This window comes from Styela clava, chromosome 8 (genome assembly GCF_964204865.1).
Source record: "Styela clava chromosome 8, kaStyClav1.hap1.2, whole genome shotgun sequence".
Lineage (NCBI taxonomy): Eukaryota > Metazoa > Chordata > Ascidiacea > Stolidobranchia > Styelidae > Styela > Styela clava.
This window is the reverse complement of record NC_135257.1, coordinates 14,451,375-14,464,343: the sequence shown is the minus strand read 5'-3', so window position 1 is coordinate 14,464,343 and position 12,969 is coordinate 14,451,375. Positions and strand designations below refer to the sequence as shown.

At 34.4% G+C, this 12,969-nt stretch overlaps 1 protein-coding gene across 4 annotated transcripts in view; it reads left to right on the top strand.

Annotated features, from left to right (window-relative positions):
• LOC120345501 (focal adhesion kinase 1-like) overlaps positions 1 to 12,969 on the top strand; it is a 105,164-nt gene that overhangs the window by 80,415 nt on the left and 11,780 nt on the right. The gene's annotated exons all lie outside the window — the stretch shown is intronic.

Here is a 12,969-nt window from a genome sequence, read left to right as displayed (position 1 = left end):
ATATAACCGCTTTGTTGGTGTTCAGTGTATAAGTGAGTATGCAACAACGAAAGTTTAAAATTTGTGAGATTTCGTGAGTTGTTAAATTAGAGATTTGATAAAAAATTTAGTACCGTATTGTTAAGGACCAATAGGTCAGTTTTATTTTTATATAGTATTAGTTATCGGCATGATAGTTCAGGTAGTTTACTTTATCGTTGCACATTTATATTATTCAGAACAGAAATAGCCATTCGAAATGTTATAAAATCACTTTAAACATTAATGATTTGATTACCCTACAGGTTTAATGTGGCGACCTTTTTGAGTAAATTTAATCGTTGGTATTTTTATGGGCCTATTCTGCTGTACGTTGAACTTGATCCAACTCATTTGACATGAAATTTTTAACATAATAAGTAAAATTTTGTAAAAGTTGACCGTAATTTTTATCGTACGCTCGAAGAAACTACAGAGTACAGAGAGATCTTTTTTGTCTAAGTTAGGGAACATGTCATATCTAATCGAATTTGGACTATTTACGGCGCTCCAGAAGTATGTCTATCAATATGGAGGTAACTAATTTTGTTCGCCTACTTTACATCAAGTTGTGTAAAGGGACGGAAGCCTATAAGCAGGGGTTATATTCACTTTGCTAACACAAACAGTCCCCGAACTCGTAATAGAACTAAAATAAGAAAAATCGAGATAAAATTATGGCCTAACCCTAACCTGTGGTACATATACTACGGGAGTACTCTATTTTCTCCATTTCGACAAAAATTATTAATGTTATTCCTGCTCAAATGCGTCTTAAATTACTGACTATTTATCATTACATTTGGATAAATATAGACAATATTTATAATCGTCTACATCCGAAAAGTTTGGTCTAAAAGAATTTAAAATTGCTATCAACATTTATTTCGAATACCTAAATAAACAATATTAATCAGTTTTTACAGACGAGAACATTAATTTCGATTATTTAATCATTTTAAAACAACCCTACCCAATAAGAATCGACCGCCTTATCAGTTCGTACAACGCCGGCAACATCGTGTAATCGAAATAAATTAAAATACTATAATTTTGACCATCAACTCATCTTCGAGTTCACCTTAATTTTGAAATGGCTAACACTCGGGTTAAATGTCGCGCGTTATATCATGAATATTTAACACGAAATTTTGCGCCAATTTCGTTTGAAGTTCACTTTAGCGGTCAAGGTATTCTGTTAATACCAGATCAGATATATGCTGTTTTCGGACAGCACAAATCAGTCAGGAAATATAGTATAAAGTGGGGCCCTACAATGTATCAACCAAGGATATATGTTCGATATTACTTGTTTAGCTGATTTCGTCGTATTTAGTTATTGAATATGTAGCGGGGTCTTGTTATGTCGGTTTACTAGAGATTTTTCAACGTAGAATTTTTTCTGGCATTTAATTTCCATTTCGAATATTTTAATAGGATGGCCATATTTCCCAGCAAGATGACAATATATAAATTATGTTTCAACTGCAAGCAAGCGATTTTTACTATTTAGAAACCTTCTAAAGTAAATTTGGGGTTTGGGCATTCCGAGAATATATTTCAAATCAAATATATTTACAATGAAAAATTTTGGAATTCGAAAACTCATTCAAACATTGTTATCCTGGTGAAGTTCGGTTTTTAATTACAGTCGAATAAGAATGGTTGACTATTAGTCGCTAGTTCACTTACAATTCGAGATACAATACAAAAGACGTTTTCGTTTGTATCACAAAGAGTTAATTCTTCGAGACTGGTCTATGGTTACAAATAGGTCCCACGTTGTGTATGATGGGCGTGACGATTTCAACCGTATTTGTCAAACAACTTTGTGCTGCTGCAAAATTCTGCAATTCAAAATAAATGTCAGGTTATCGCGTTATTTACCTAGTCCAGTTTGCACCATCTGACAAAAGGTCAATGTATGGGTGAATAGTCTCGCGGTGAAGGACTGTTTTTGCGCAGCAACATATTGGGAGAAATACTTGCGTTGGATACATAACAATTATATGACAACATCGAAACAATTGTGATTAATTTGAATAGCGAATTTAGGACCGCTTATTAACCCTTTGGTTATATTTGTCATCGTTCGATCTACTTATTTATCCTACATGATTGAAGGGTGACGTCACCGTTTTGTGAAAAGCCTTGTCATACGAACGGAACGCGGTGACGAATCGGCTGTAAAATAAAAATTGACGATTTGAGCAAATTGCCTATGAGCAATGTAATTATGGGTCCAGTAGTTATAGCTGTTTATAGTGTTTCTAATAGAATAAATTTGAGGAAAAGTAATTTAACTAAGGTTACTGTACAGCGATTATTTTGGTGTGTTTAATGTTTGGGCTATACGTAAATTTAACGATTTACAGCGGTACATTTTTTGGCCATATATAATCTGCCGATATTTTCTATCGTTAGACTGTTTACTGTATTTTTGAAAATATTTGAAAATTTGTTTGTCACGCGAATCCTATGTTCTAACGAGTTCGTCATCGGATTATTTTGATGTGAAAAAAATCTGTAAATTTTATCTGCATTTCACGCAAACGTAACATTCCCATAACGATAAATTATCGTAAAATCGCAATATGATTTTGCATTTTTTTTAATAGAGTATTTAATAGCAATTTATACTTTATATCAATTTGTTGTAAAGTCATGTCAAATTTGATCTTATCTATCAAATAATGTCAATTTGCTTATCAATTTAGTTTAATCACTGATAAAGATCTGTAAACTCCCGTCTTAAGATAAAATCGCTGACACCGCCCGCGCGTTCAATTTCTCTATTATCTTCCTTCAATATTAGCTATAGTACAATATGACATTGGTCAATCATAAAACTGAATATATAGGAATGTAAATATAGAATATTATTAAAATGTTGCTTTGTTTGATTCTGGTTTACAAGCTAGTCGACTCATAAACGTTTTGTTTGCATAGGCTTTACAGGCGGAAATTGTTTTATGTTACAGTTGTACCATATATGAAACATACATATATAACATTGTTTATTTTTGTTTCATACTTGACCAAATATAGTCGAAAAAATAATATTAATTTCGACTGACTACGATCGAGAAATGATGGAGCAACTTTTCAATGGAATATAATTGTACCTAATAGTGAATATGTTTATTGCTTTTCTGATGCCTTTTTCTAAGAGAAAATCTTATTCACGTATGTTTAAAGTACTTTATTAAATATCTATTGACTTTTTAGTGTCATGAGACAAACGATGATTTTAATGATTGATTGTGATATTATTGAAACCTTCTTCGAAATATCAACAGTTTTTTACTCGTAAATGTCTTGTTAATTTCAATTAAATCAATTGATAAACATATTAATCTTAATGTGTTATAGGTCGAAGGTGTATACACGATTATAAGTTAGATTGTTAGCATGTCTATCTTTTATTTGAAGGTAGATGGTATAAGGACGTTGTTGTCTTGCTTTATGAGAGAGCAATATAGGTTGTCTTATAGTATTTGTTTGAAAGTTTCAAAGCCATAAACTGTACCCAGGCCTTTTGGAAAATATTTTATCTAAAGAGAACATAACTTATGTTCCACCGTCCTAGATTACTGAAACTTTTGGGTACTATCTTACGCAAATAGAAGTTCAAGTGTTAAATAAATGTTCTTCATTTTCGTAGAGTTAATGTATTTTGTATTGAAGTAAGAGTAGTGTTCTTCAAGTTATTCTCGTTTTTTTTTGTATGCTGTAGCGTTGGCAAAAAAATCGTTTCAAACTCATTTATTCCTATAGTTCGTTTGGATAGAGATTTGCGAACAGTGCTAGACTTGAAGGAGATGGTTTTTCGCTCATACAGTCATTATCTCGAAAATATCAGGTGTTTATAATGCTATAAATGATGACATTTTGAATACGTGCGTCCTGACGCAACATGTCTAAAAAACGTAAAAAATGCGTCGAAACTTGTATTTTTCCGTTTAAGCTACAATATTAATTATAAATGATGCAAAAATCAATATATAACTGAGCGTTTTACTTTATATATTAATGCCCAGAATATCCGTGATGATATACTGCGTCACCTAATTACTCTTACGCACATCACTTCCGTTGTCGAATGGAATGCTATATAACAGAGAAGTGAACTGATAAACTCATTTTTCCTAGTAATTGTATCAGTGGCAATATTTTTATCTATGTCCGTTCCTGGAACATCTCTGATCTTGTTGCTCAGACCACGCGTACCTTTAAAAATAATATACAATGATTTGGAAATTGAGAAGCTGTTTTTCCCCTAACTTGGTATAACCTACCCAGTACCCAATTCTATTTTGTTTATAGACTTATAAATATGTAGCACTAATCTAGAAGCCGTCAAACTATTTTAGTTTTCATAAACGAGCTATTAGTTTGATCGCTTTCGATTAGACATAGACAAATTTTATGAGTCTGTATGGTAATGTAATGGTATGTTGAAAATAATTATTGTTTTTATCTAAATTTGGATAAAATGATGATTTCTTTTTAACGAGTTCACATGACTCTTTGTTCTACTAGAGTTATAAGTCATTCATACATGTATATATTATGATTTGTGCTTATTATTCTGTATTGATGTATAATCTAACAACTAAAGTTAGATGTTTTGACGAAATAACCTAATACTCTGGTGTTATTGTATGCCCACTTCATCGCTTTTCCTAAGTCTATATATAACTTTAATGAAAACATGAATACACATTGCATATTCATATCATTACGCTCTAAGTTAAGCCGAATGTGTTTTTCCTGTTTGCCTTCCCCCATCGAAGATAAATTTAGATCACCATAAGAAAAAAATTAACTGCTGTTTCCCTTTGTAAGCACAACTTCCCGTTGTCAGGTAGTCCTTGATTGAGCGATGCTGTATGCGTGACTCATGCTCGATCTATCAAAATTGAGCCTCATTTATTATCTAACCGGGCTTCATTGAAACCTAATAATATTGTTTAAAATCTACATGCACAGAGTCCCAATACGCTGGTACAAATTTGATTGTCAGGTATTCATATAGTTATACACGTTTGTCGGAGTGTCGTGGCGCGCTTGTCTGTTTGTCGGTATGTCGGTGTGGTGTATTGCTTCAAATTATAATTTTTTATTGTGGTGTATTGCGTTTGGTATAATCGTCGAACCATGTTCTCTAATTTGGAATCAATATATGGACTTCGAATATTTATTTAGTAGCAAATATCAGTTCATTTGAATTGCGCTGTCTACCTACTACTTTCCACTTGGCAAGCGCCCAATACAACCTATACGTGTACCGGTACTTCTAATTTTGCTTGCACCCCAACGCTTTGCTTGACCTTTTGTGAGATATGACGGAAGCTTGCAGTTCCGTTTTGAATGATGTACCTTGCACGCTCTATGCAAATTCTATCTATGAATTATCTGTGTTTCCTCAGAACTATCTTTTCTGAAAAAATGTTATTGTGATTTATATCTTTTTGAAGTCTCTCCAGAATTCGTGTTTTGCTGTCGCAAGTTATGATGTGCAATCGAAGCGGGCGTATTGCATTTGCGAGAGGTGTAGAAATGTATAGAGATTTATGGAAATTAGATTGTTATTTGATTAAGTTATGTTATATTGAAATAAAAGAACTTATAGTTTTTTTTGGAGCTCCTGAAGTATGTGCACCAAGATTGAACATAGTATGTGTACCAGGTTAGGGTTATCAGGTTGTGCGCCATCTTGATGCACATGCTTCGAGAGCGCCGTTTTTTTTTTGTAAAACTTAGTCATTCTTGTGTGATGATAACTTGTGCCAAATTTTACTGTATAAAATAAATCTTAACCTATTAAGGAATTTGGATATCGAGATTTCGTTAGCTGATGAGAGTTCTAGTATACATCCTTAGACCTCTAGGCTAGCTATTCGAACTTACTTATATGGTTTGATTCGTTTTGGGACGAGGACCTAATACGCGAATTAGGGTTAGATTCAATAGTCTGTATTTGTTTGTTCATTTTTATCTAACCGATCATAATCATAGACAAAACACGCAATGTATTTTTGGGTAATGCTTGGCGAATAACAATTTCTGCACTAAATTAAGATGTGAATTATTGTGCAATACAAGCTTTGTTTGTTTTCTGAACTTCAATGTGCGCATTTTAATCAATTTGGTTCACGTTGCAAGTATCGATTAGCTGAAAAGTGTTCCCCGTGATGTTTTACAGCACATCCGCTCATGTTTGTAGGATTATTAACTGTACTAGTGTTGAAAATTTCGCAAGGAACATTAAATTTACACACGAAGAACGACGTTTTTATTTTTTTTAAAAGATATGCCATCAGCGTCCGTCCTTTGTCATAATAGGTCTTTAGCCGAGTTCAAAATACATCGCCCTATGCACGAATATATAGTAGTGATTAGGTGTCAGAATCTTGCTAAACATAGTATTGCGGTTATAGTATTAACAATTACACTGTCATTCTAATACTACTAAAATTTTTAATAGTATATACCAACTATTATAAAAATTAGTTGTCAGTGTATTGTTTATGAATTCATGCGAATATATGACTTCTCAGTATTAGCACAGGCCTTGTGATGATATGTTCACATTGCAGTGGGCGATTTTTATTTTCAGTCTCACATGTAAATCCGCGGTATTTGCAGTCGGAAAATAGCGAAAATTGAGATTCTGTTTTGTAGTGTATTTTGAAATATTAATTTTGGAATTGACCATCACACCTGTAACAGTCCTGTCGAGAAAAATCTTTGAGAGACTTAAAAATTTCAAAATCGTTTGTTAATGAGGAGTGTCAGAATCTACTTAAAGCCTATTTAAATACTTTAATTTAAGTATGTGTATACATTATCAACGGTTAATAGCCAGAAAGGTAATTCGATACACCCAGAATCTGATATAGCATTTTCTCGCTCTTCAATTAGACTGATACCCGACACCGTTACTTATAGATTAATCCCATTATCTGCTATCGTTTAAGATTTTAATTTTGAAGAACAGTCACTCAAAACCCCCATTTAGATGATTAATGCTAAAATGGAAGTTAAGGAAGTCCCATAGAATTTGAATGTCAAATTCATATAGTTGAAAGTATCATTCTAGGCCCACACTTGATCAAAGATGCTTCGTATTTCGTGTTATTTGGGAACTTTACACTGATGAGTGTTGGTCTCGTAATTGACTCCATTAACACCTCACAGAATTCGAGATTTTAATGGGTTTACTCTTAAATGTAAATCATTACTTTGTAGATCAAATTAGAAATTGAGATGAACCGAAATGAGTTTTATAATGTTCTGTCTGAACTAGACGTATTATGAGTGATTTTAATGATTAATAAAATCTATAATTACAAGTAAACTTCGTATATAGATACAAGCCAAATTGTAATTCAAATATAAGACCACCCAAATGGTGTCGTCTGCCAGAAGAATTAACAAATCTTTTTATCCTTTATAAATGCAGTCGGAGATTCATTTTACCCAAAAGAACTCTAAGAACTCTATTTTTCGAAATATGAAACTTCTGTTGAAATAAGTATTAAATTTGTAAAAATCACCAATTTTTATAGTTTTTGTCAATTTTTTACCTGCCAACTTTCGGGATTAAACCAAAATTGAATTTATTTTAGTAAATTTGATCTGCAAATATTTGTGTTAGAGGGTCTTACGGTCGATTTTTGTGCGCATTATTGGATTATCGCACCCATCCATCATTAAACGATTTTGCCAGGAAAATGAAAAAAAAGTCACTTGCATTTTACTGTTCAGAAATAACAATATTTGTTTAAATGTTCAAGATATGTTGGCTGATCTCGCTTGACAAAAATGAATAATGACAAATATGTTGCAAGATTTTTACTCACTGTTGGAAAAATTGAATGATTGTGAAATGGTATCAATATTACTTGTTTTTCAAACTGTCAGTGACAGGAACTAGAACTATCTTCAACAAATCACTAGTCCTTGTACTGCCAACAAGGATTTTTAGCTGAAATACAACGTTAGAAATTACAAACTTGATGCTAAACTATTAATCAACGAATAAAGACATACCCTCACGTTACTGCACATAGACTGATTTATGGAGTAAAGAAATTGTGATTTTTTCTCTAAACATTTAAAAAAAACTATGATTTCCAAGCATTTACAATTAGAAAGTTGAAATTTCAAAGATTCGCATCATTCATTCGATTTTGACTTTGCAGCTTGTAAAATATCACTGCTATACTGCACAAACCTTTCATTGTCTTATGCTGCGGAACAGGTGATACGTCTTTATTTACTATGATGCAGGAATTTATGAGCCTACATTGGCATTAGCACCATAGTCAGAATTCGTACCAGCGAGGTTTTTTCCTGATTACGTATTTTTGTTTGATACGAGAATTTGAATTCGGTTTAAATAAAACTTCCTCTTAGGTTATCCGTTTTCTGAGAATTGCAGAATTTTGTTATAAATTACCTTGTACTCTAGATTCTGTCATAAATGCAAATTTCTCCTTGATTTATGTTTTTTCATAATAGCTAATGTATATTTACGTGTTCATTGACATTTACGCTTCGTCTCAACAATAAACAAAATAAAGCCTTGGCTAAGATACAATCTGTCTATTTTCTCGTGTACAGTAAACATTAATCAGACGTTAAGGGTTTATGATGTATAACTTGACAAAAATTCATCAAGGTTAACGGTAATTTTTTGTGATTTATTTTCGGACCATGCATGAAACTAGTCATAATTTACCATGTTAAGGAGTGGGATTGTCAAATTCTCCTATTTAGTACCAAAGCAAGAATGGATTTTTAAAATTTTTCGATTTTGTTTGAAAATATTTTAATGTGTTTGGGGTTGTAGATTTTTTTTTGTATGTATGTAGCTTATCGCGAAGGGCCGAAAACTCGTTCAAATAATTTCGAATTGACTAATTTAGTTTTGAATTTACCCCAGGCTTTGATGTTTTCTTCTGGTTAGTCTTTATGCGTGTAATAAAAAATGTTGGTAAACATCAAGATTTGTAGTTCGTGGTTTGTAGTTCAAAGCGCATGTTGTTGTTCGTGATCCCCATTTTTAGGCACGTTTATATTCAATTTGTCATTTATGCCATCGCTTTTTTGAATTATTAGCACAAAGTTATCAAACACGAATTGTTTAACCGACCTTGATGTTGCGGTGTATTAATATGCAGGGGCGGTTCGTTTTGACCAATTTTGTTAAAAATTGAATTTGAACATGGTTCCAACAAGCAATATGTGCACCTCAAGTAGCTTTCCAAGAATAAAATCAGGTCAAACGTTTACAGAAAAAAAGTATCGACCCAATATTCTGTGATTGATACTTTTTTCGCGTGCCACGATATTTCCAAACCTTATTTTCACCCATTAGTCAAATATCTACGGCAGATTTTGTGGTTTTCGTGGTCGTTTTGTGGATTTGCAATTTGCAGGTGACACGTTTTATCGTGTTTTGGTGTGAATAGAAAGGATCATCCGCGGTTGTTTTTACGAAGCCCGGCACAAACCAGTAAACCACATGCCAATATACCTACATATATGATATTCTTTGACGAACGAAGTAAAGCTTTCAGCTTTACAATAATTACTTTTCTCCTCTATGTTTTGAATATCCAGTAGAATGTGGGGATGGGTATATGGTATCAACCGTGGTTTTTAGTTTAGGGTAGATACTAGATACACAAGATGTGCAGCACCAAATAAAAATATCTACATTTTTATAAACTCATCCGTGGCTTAGAGACAATTATAAAAGGCGATAAAATTAATGAAAATTAAATCATCGTTTTCTTCATCTAGAATCATTTCCTTGTTTGCGTAATGGTAACATATTGTACTATTCCGCACTGTATTGGATTTAAAAAAACATAATTTTGACCTATCTAACCCATCCACATTGAACAACGCAAACATACGTCGTCTATCAAAGGACGGTAAAAAAGACTATGGATGACGTCATAAATGCACATTGTCACAAAATCAACAATAATAATATTATCGAATATTCAGCTCCTCTTCCTAGTAAAGTGAAATATACACCTCCGTCTCCGACTACCAGCGGATACAGCGAAAGCGGGAGTGAGGTGGATAACCAGGACAGCGGACGCGTCAGTGAAATGGAAAACAGTCCGAAGTTGCACCCAAAACGTCCGAACACGATATCTTTGTCAATGGGAATGTTTAACACGGGGGAAGGGCAAATGAATTCTCCTGATCCATTCCCGGAAGGTAAATCGACAATTCGAATGAACGAAAACACTGAGTTGAGTCGCCAGAAAAATTCCGAAGGTGCTTTCAAACAAGCCAATCCCAACGATGCTTCCACAGGCGATATGGTGTTGGTCAGTGGGGCAATGCTTAAAACTTTACTGTTGTCTTTGCACGACGCAAGAACCAGACTAGATACAGTTGAAACCAAAGTGGACGTACTTGTCAAAGCGATCCAGTTGCAGCACAAAACATCGAATTCTGCTTTATTAAAACTTTCTCGAACTATTTTAGCCTTGGGTAACGATATAAACCGTCATAGCCCTGAGAATGGTCGTATCACGGCGTCCAAGTTCCATTGCCGACCTATTGAACAAAATGTTCCGTCGTTCCAACCACAAGTTCCTATTTCTTGTAATAACAATAATCTAAGTCATTCCGAATGTTCCACGACGAAAGGTCGAAAATTTCAATCATCAGAATGTGTAAGTTCCAATCAAACAATGCACATTCCATCCAAATTGTCGCCGTCACATTCCGATTATGCCACGGCAACTTTCCCGCGCTTTTTGAGAAGCGATGCCGCGTCACGTTCTCCTCTCTCAGTAGCTCCACCTGCTGGAAATGAAATAGAAAAATATGACAATGTCGATGCCGAGAAATCAGGGGCAAAAACATCTCTGAATGCTCATGACCGACTAGAAAGCGAATGGAGAAAGTCAGATTACGTCAATGATGACGTCATTCGGGCGTCTTTGTGTGGTGAAAATATACCTGAACAGGCCATTTTACAGGGATCGCCTGTTTACGCGGTAGTAAAGAAAAAATCGAGATCTACAGACCAACTCCAAGCTCCGCCATTACCCAGAAAGTCACGTGATAGTGTGACGTCGTCTAACAATGATATCAACAGACAAAAAGGTCCCTCGGAAAAGGATTTGGACGATTTGATAAAAGAAATGACAGACAACCATCCTGAAGAATCAAAACAAGAAAGTCCAGTCGGAACTTTAAACAGAACTTCTCGTTTCTCGGATGTCGAAAGTATGATGTCAGCTCTCCAGAACACTGCACTATTTTCTGATAATCACTCGGGTGATAATGTTCATTACACAACATGGGGTGAGGAATATGAAAATAGACCCTCTAAAACAAATTCAGTAGAAAACCCTACAAAATACGCTTTTGCAGGAGATGTATTGCACTCATCTGACCGGAAGGATGACATCACCCTTGGTAATCGATCTTCAGGTAGAACTAACTTCAATGCAGATATAGACAATCGTGCTGGCATTCCACAATACGTTGCTAAAAATGAGCCAACATGGCACGATTTACAGCACGACTTGACCTATTCAAATGAATCGTACGCAAATAACACAAATGCGCTGCCCGGAAGAGGAAAAATGCTGCTATTACAACAGACTCAATCAGCCGACTGTTTGGTTGCGGCCAGCAACAAGTCGATCTCTTCTCTTCATAGCGAGAATTCTTCTCAGAAAGTGAAAAAGGGCAAAAAAAAACAAGATTCGAGTAAAGATTCTGATTCGAAAAAGCAAAACGTTTTAGTCGCAAATTACAATAAAATTTTTAAGAGAAAAGGTAAAAAAGCAAAAAGATCTGTTAGCCAAAGTTCATTTACGTTCGTCAACTCGCCTTTATACGAAACAGACAATCAAAGTTGTCTCGCCAACGATTCTCCTAGAGTGGTAAAACGTGGAGCGAGCGTTGATAGTTTTTTGAACGAAGAAAAATCTCCCGATTTTACAGTTGTATCAAGTCTATCAAATTTTTCATTGAAAGAAAGCGATATTTCCACCAACAGTCAAACTGATGACGAGTCACTCTCAAGCGGAAAAAGAAAATCCAGTCGGTCATTGACATCCCAGAACCTCGCTAACACTCAACTGCTCAGGTTACAATCAAGAGAGGAAAGTCAGGACGGAGATTTATACCAAAACGAGCGGGATTTTGATGACAATATAAGCGGAGAATTTTATGACAATAACAGCGTCGACGGTGAAAACGACGAAATGGGTTCGAATTTGGTAAAAATGGCCAAAAGGGCTTTTCGGAGCAGTCCAAAGCTTTACAAAGCGAGTAGAACACCTAACGGGAGCCTACCTAACTTTGAAGATAAACCGCTTTTATCAAACAAACAATTGAACGATCAAAGCGATTCACCGAAAATTTTACCTTCAAACGTCAATGGATACACTAATCCTGAACATTTGTCAGAGGGAGCTGACTTTGCAGACGACGTTTTTATACCTCCCGGGTAATAAACTAAATCCTATTTGATTTAGATACGGAGTCCAAAAACAAAACCGGTTCAAAATCCGGAATTTTGATATAGTGACGCTGACTAATGATGCATTTTAGATTAACAAATTGGATAGTTTTATTTTTGTAATTTTCGTGCAACGGTAGGTAGGCCTTACTGTACTTAGGTAAAAATATTTTTGGACAAAATAAACCTTATTTAGTATTGATTTAGGGAATTTTAGGAAATTGATCAAATGACATTCAAGATTCCAATGCAACTGACATTTACCGATATTTTGCATTGTTGGATAAATTTAAACCGGAGCTAGCTTTCATAATATCTTTCTGGAGATACTCCAAATAAATGTTTTCGTTTTTCTTTTCTTTATAGGCTGGGTCAGGGTTGGGTAGTGTGGGGGAAAGTGTATAATATTTAGTACTCGGTGAATGGTTAATAAAAAT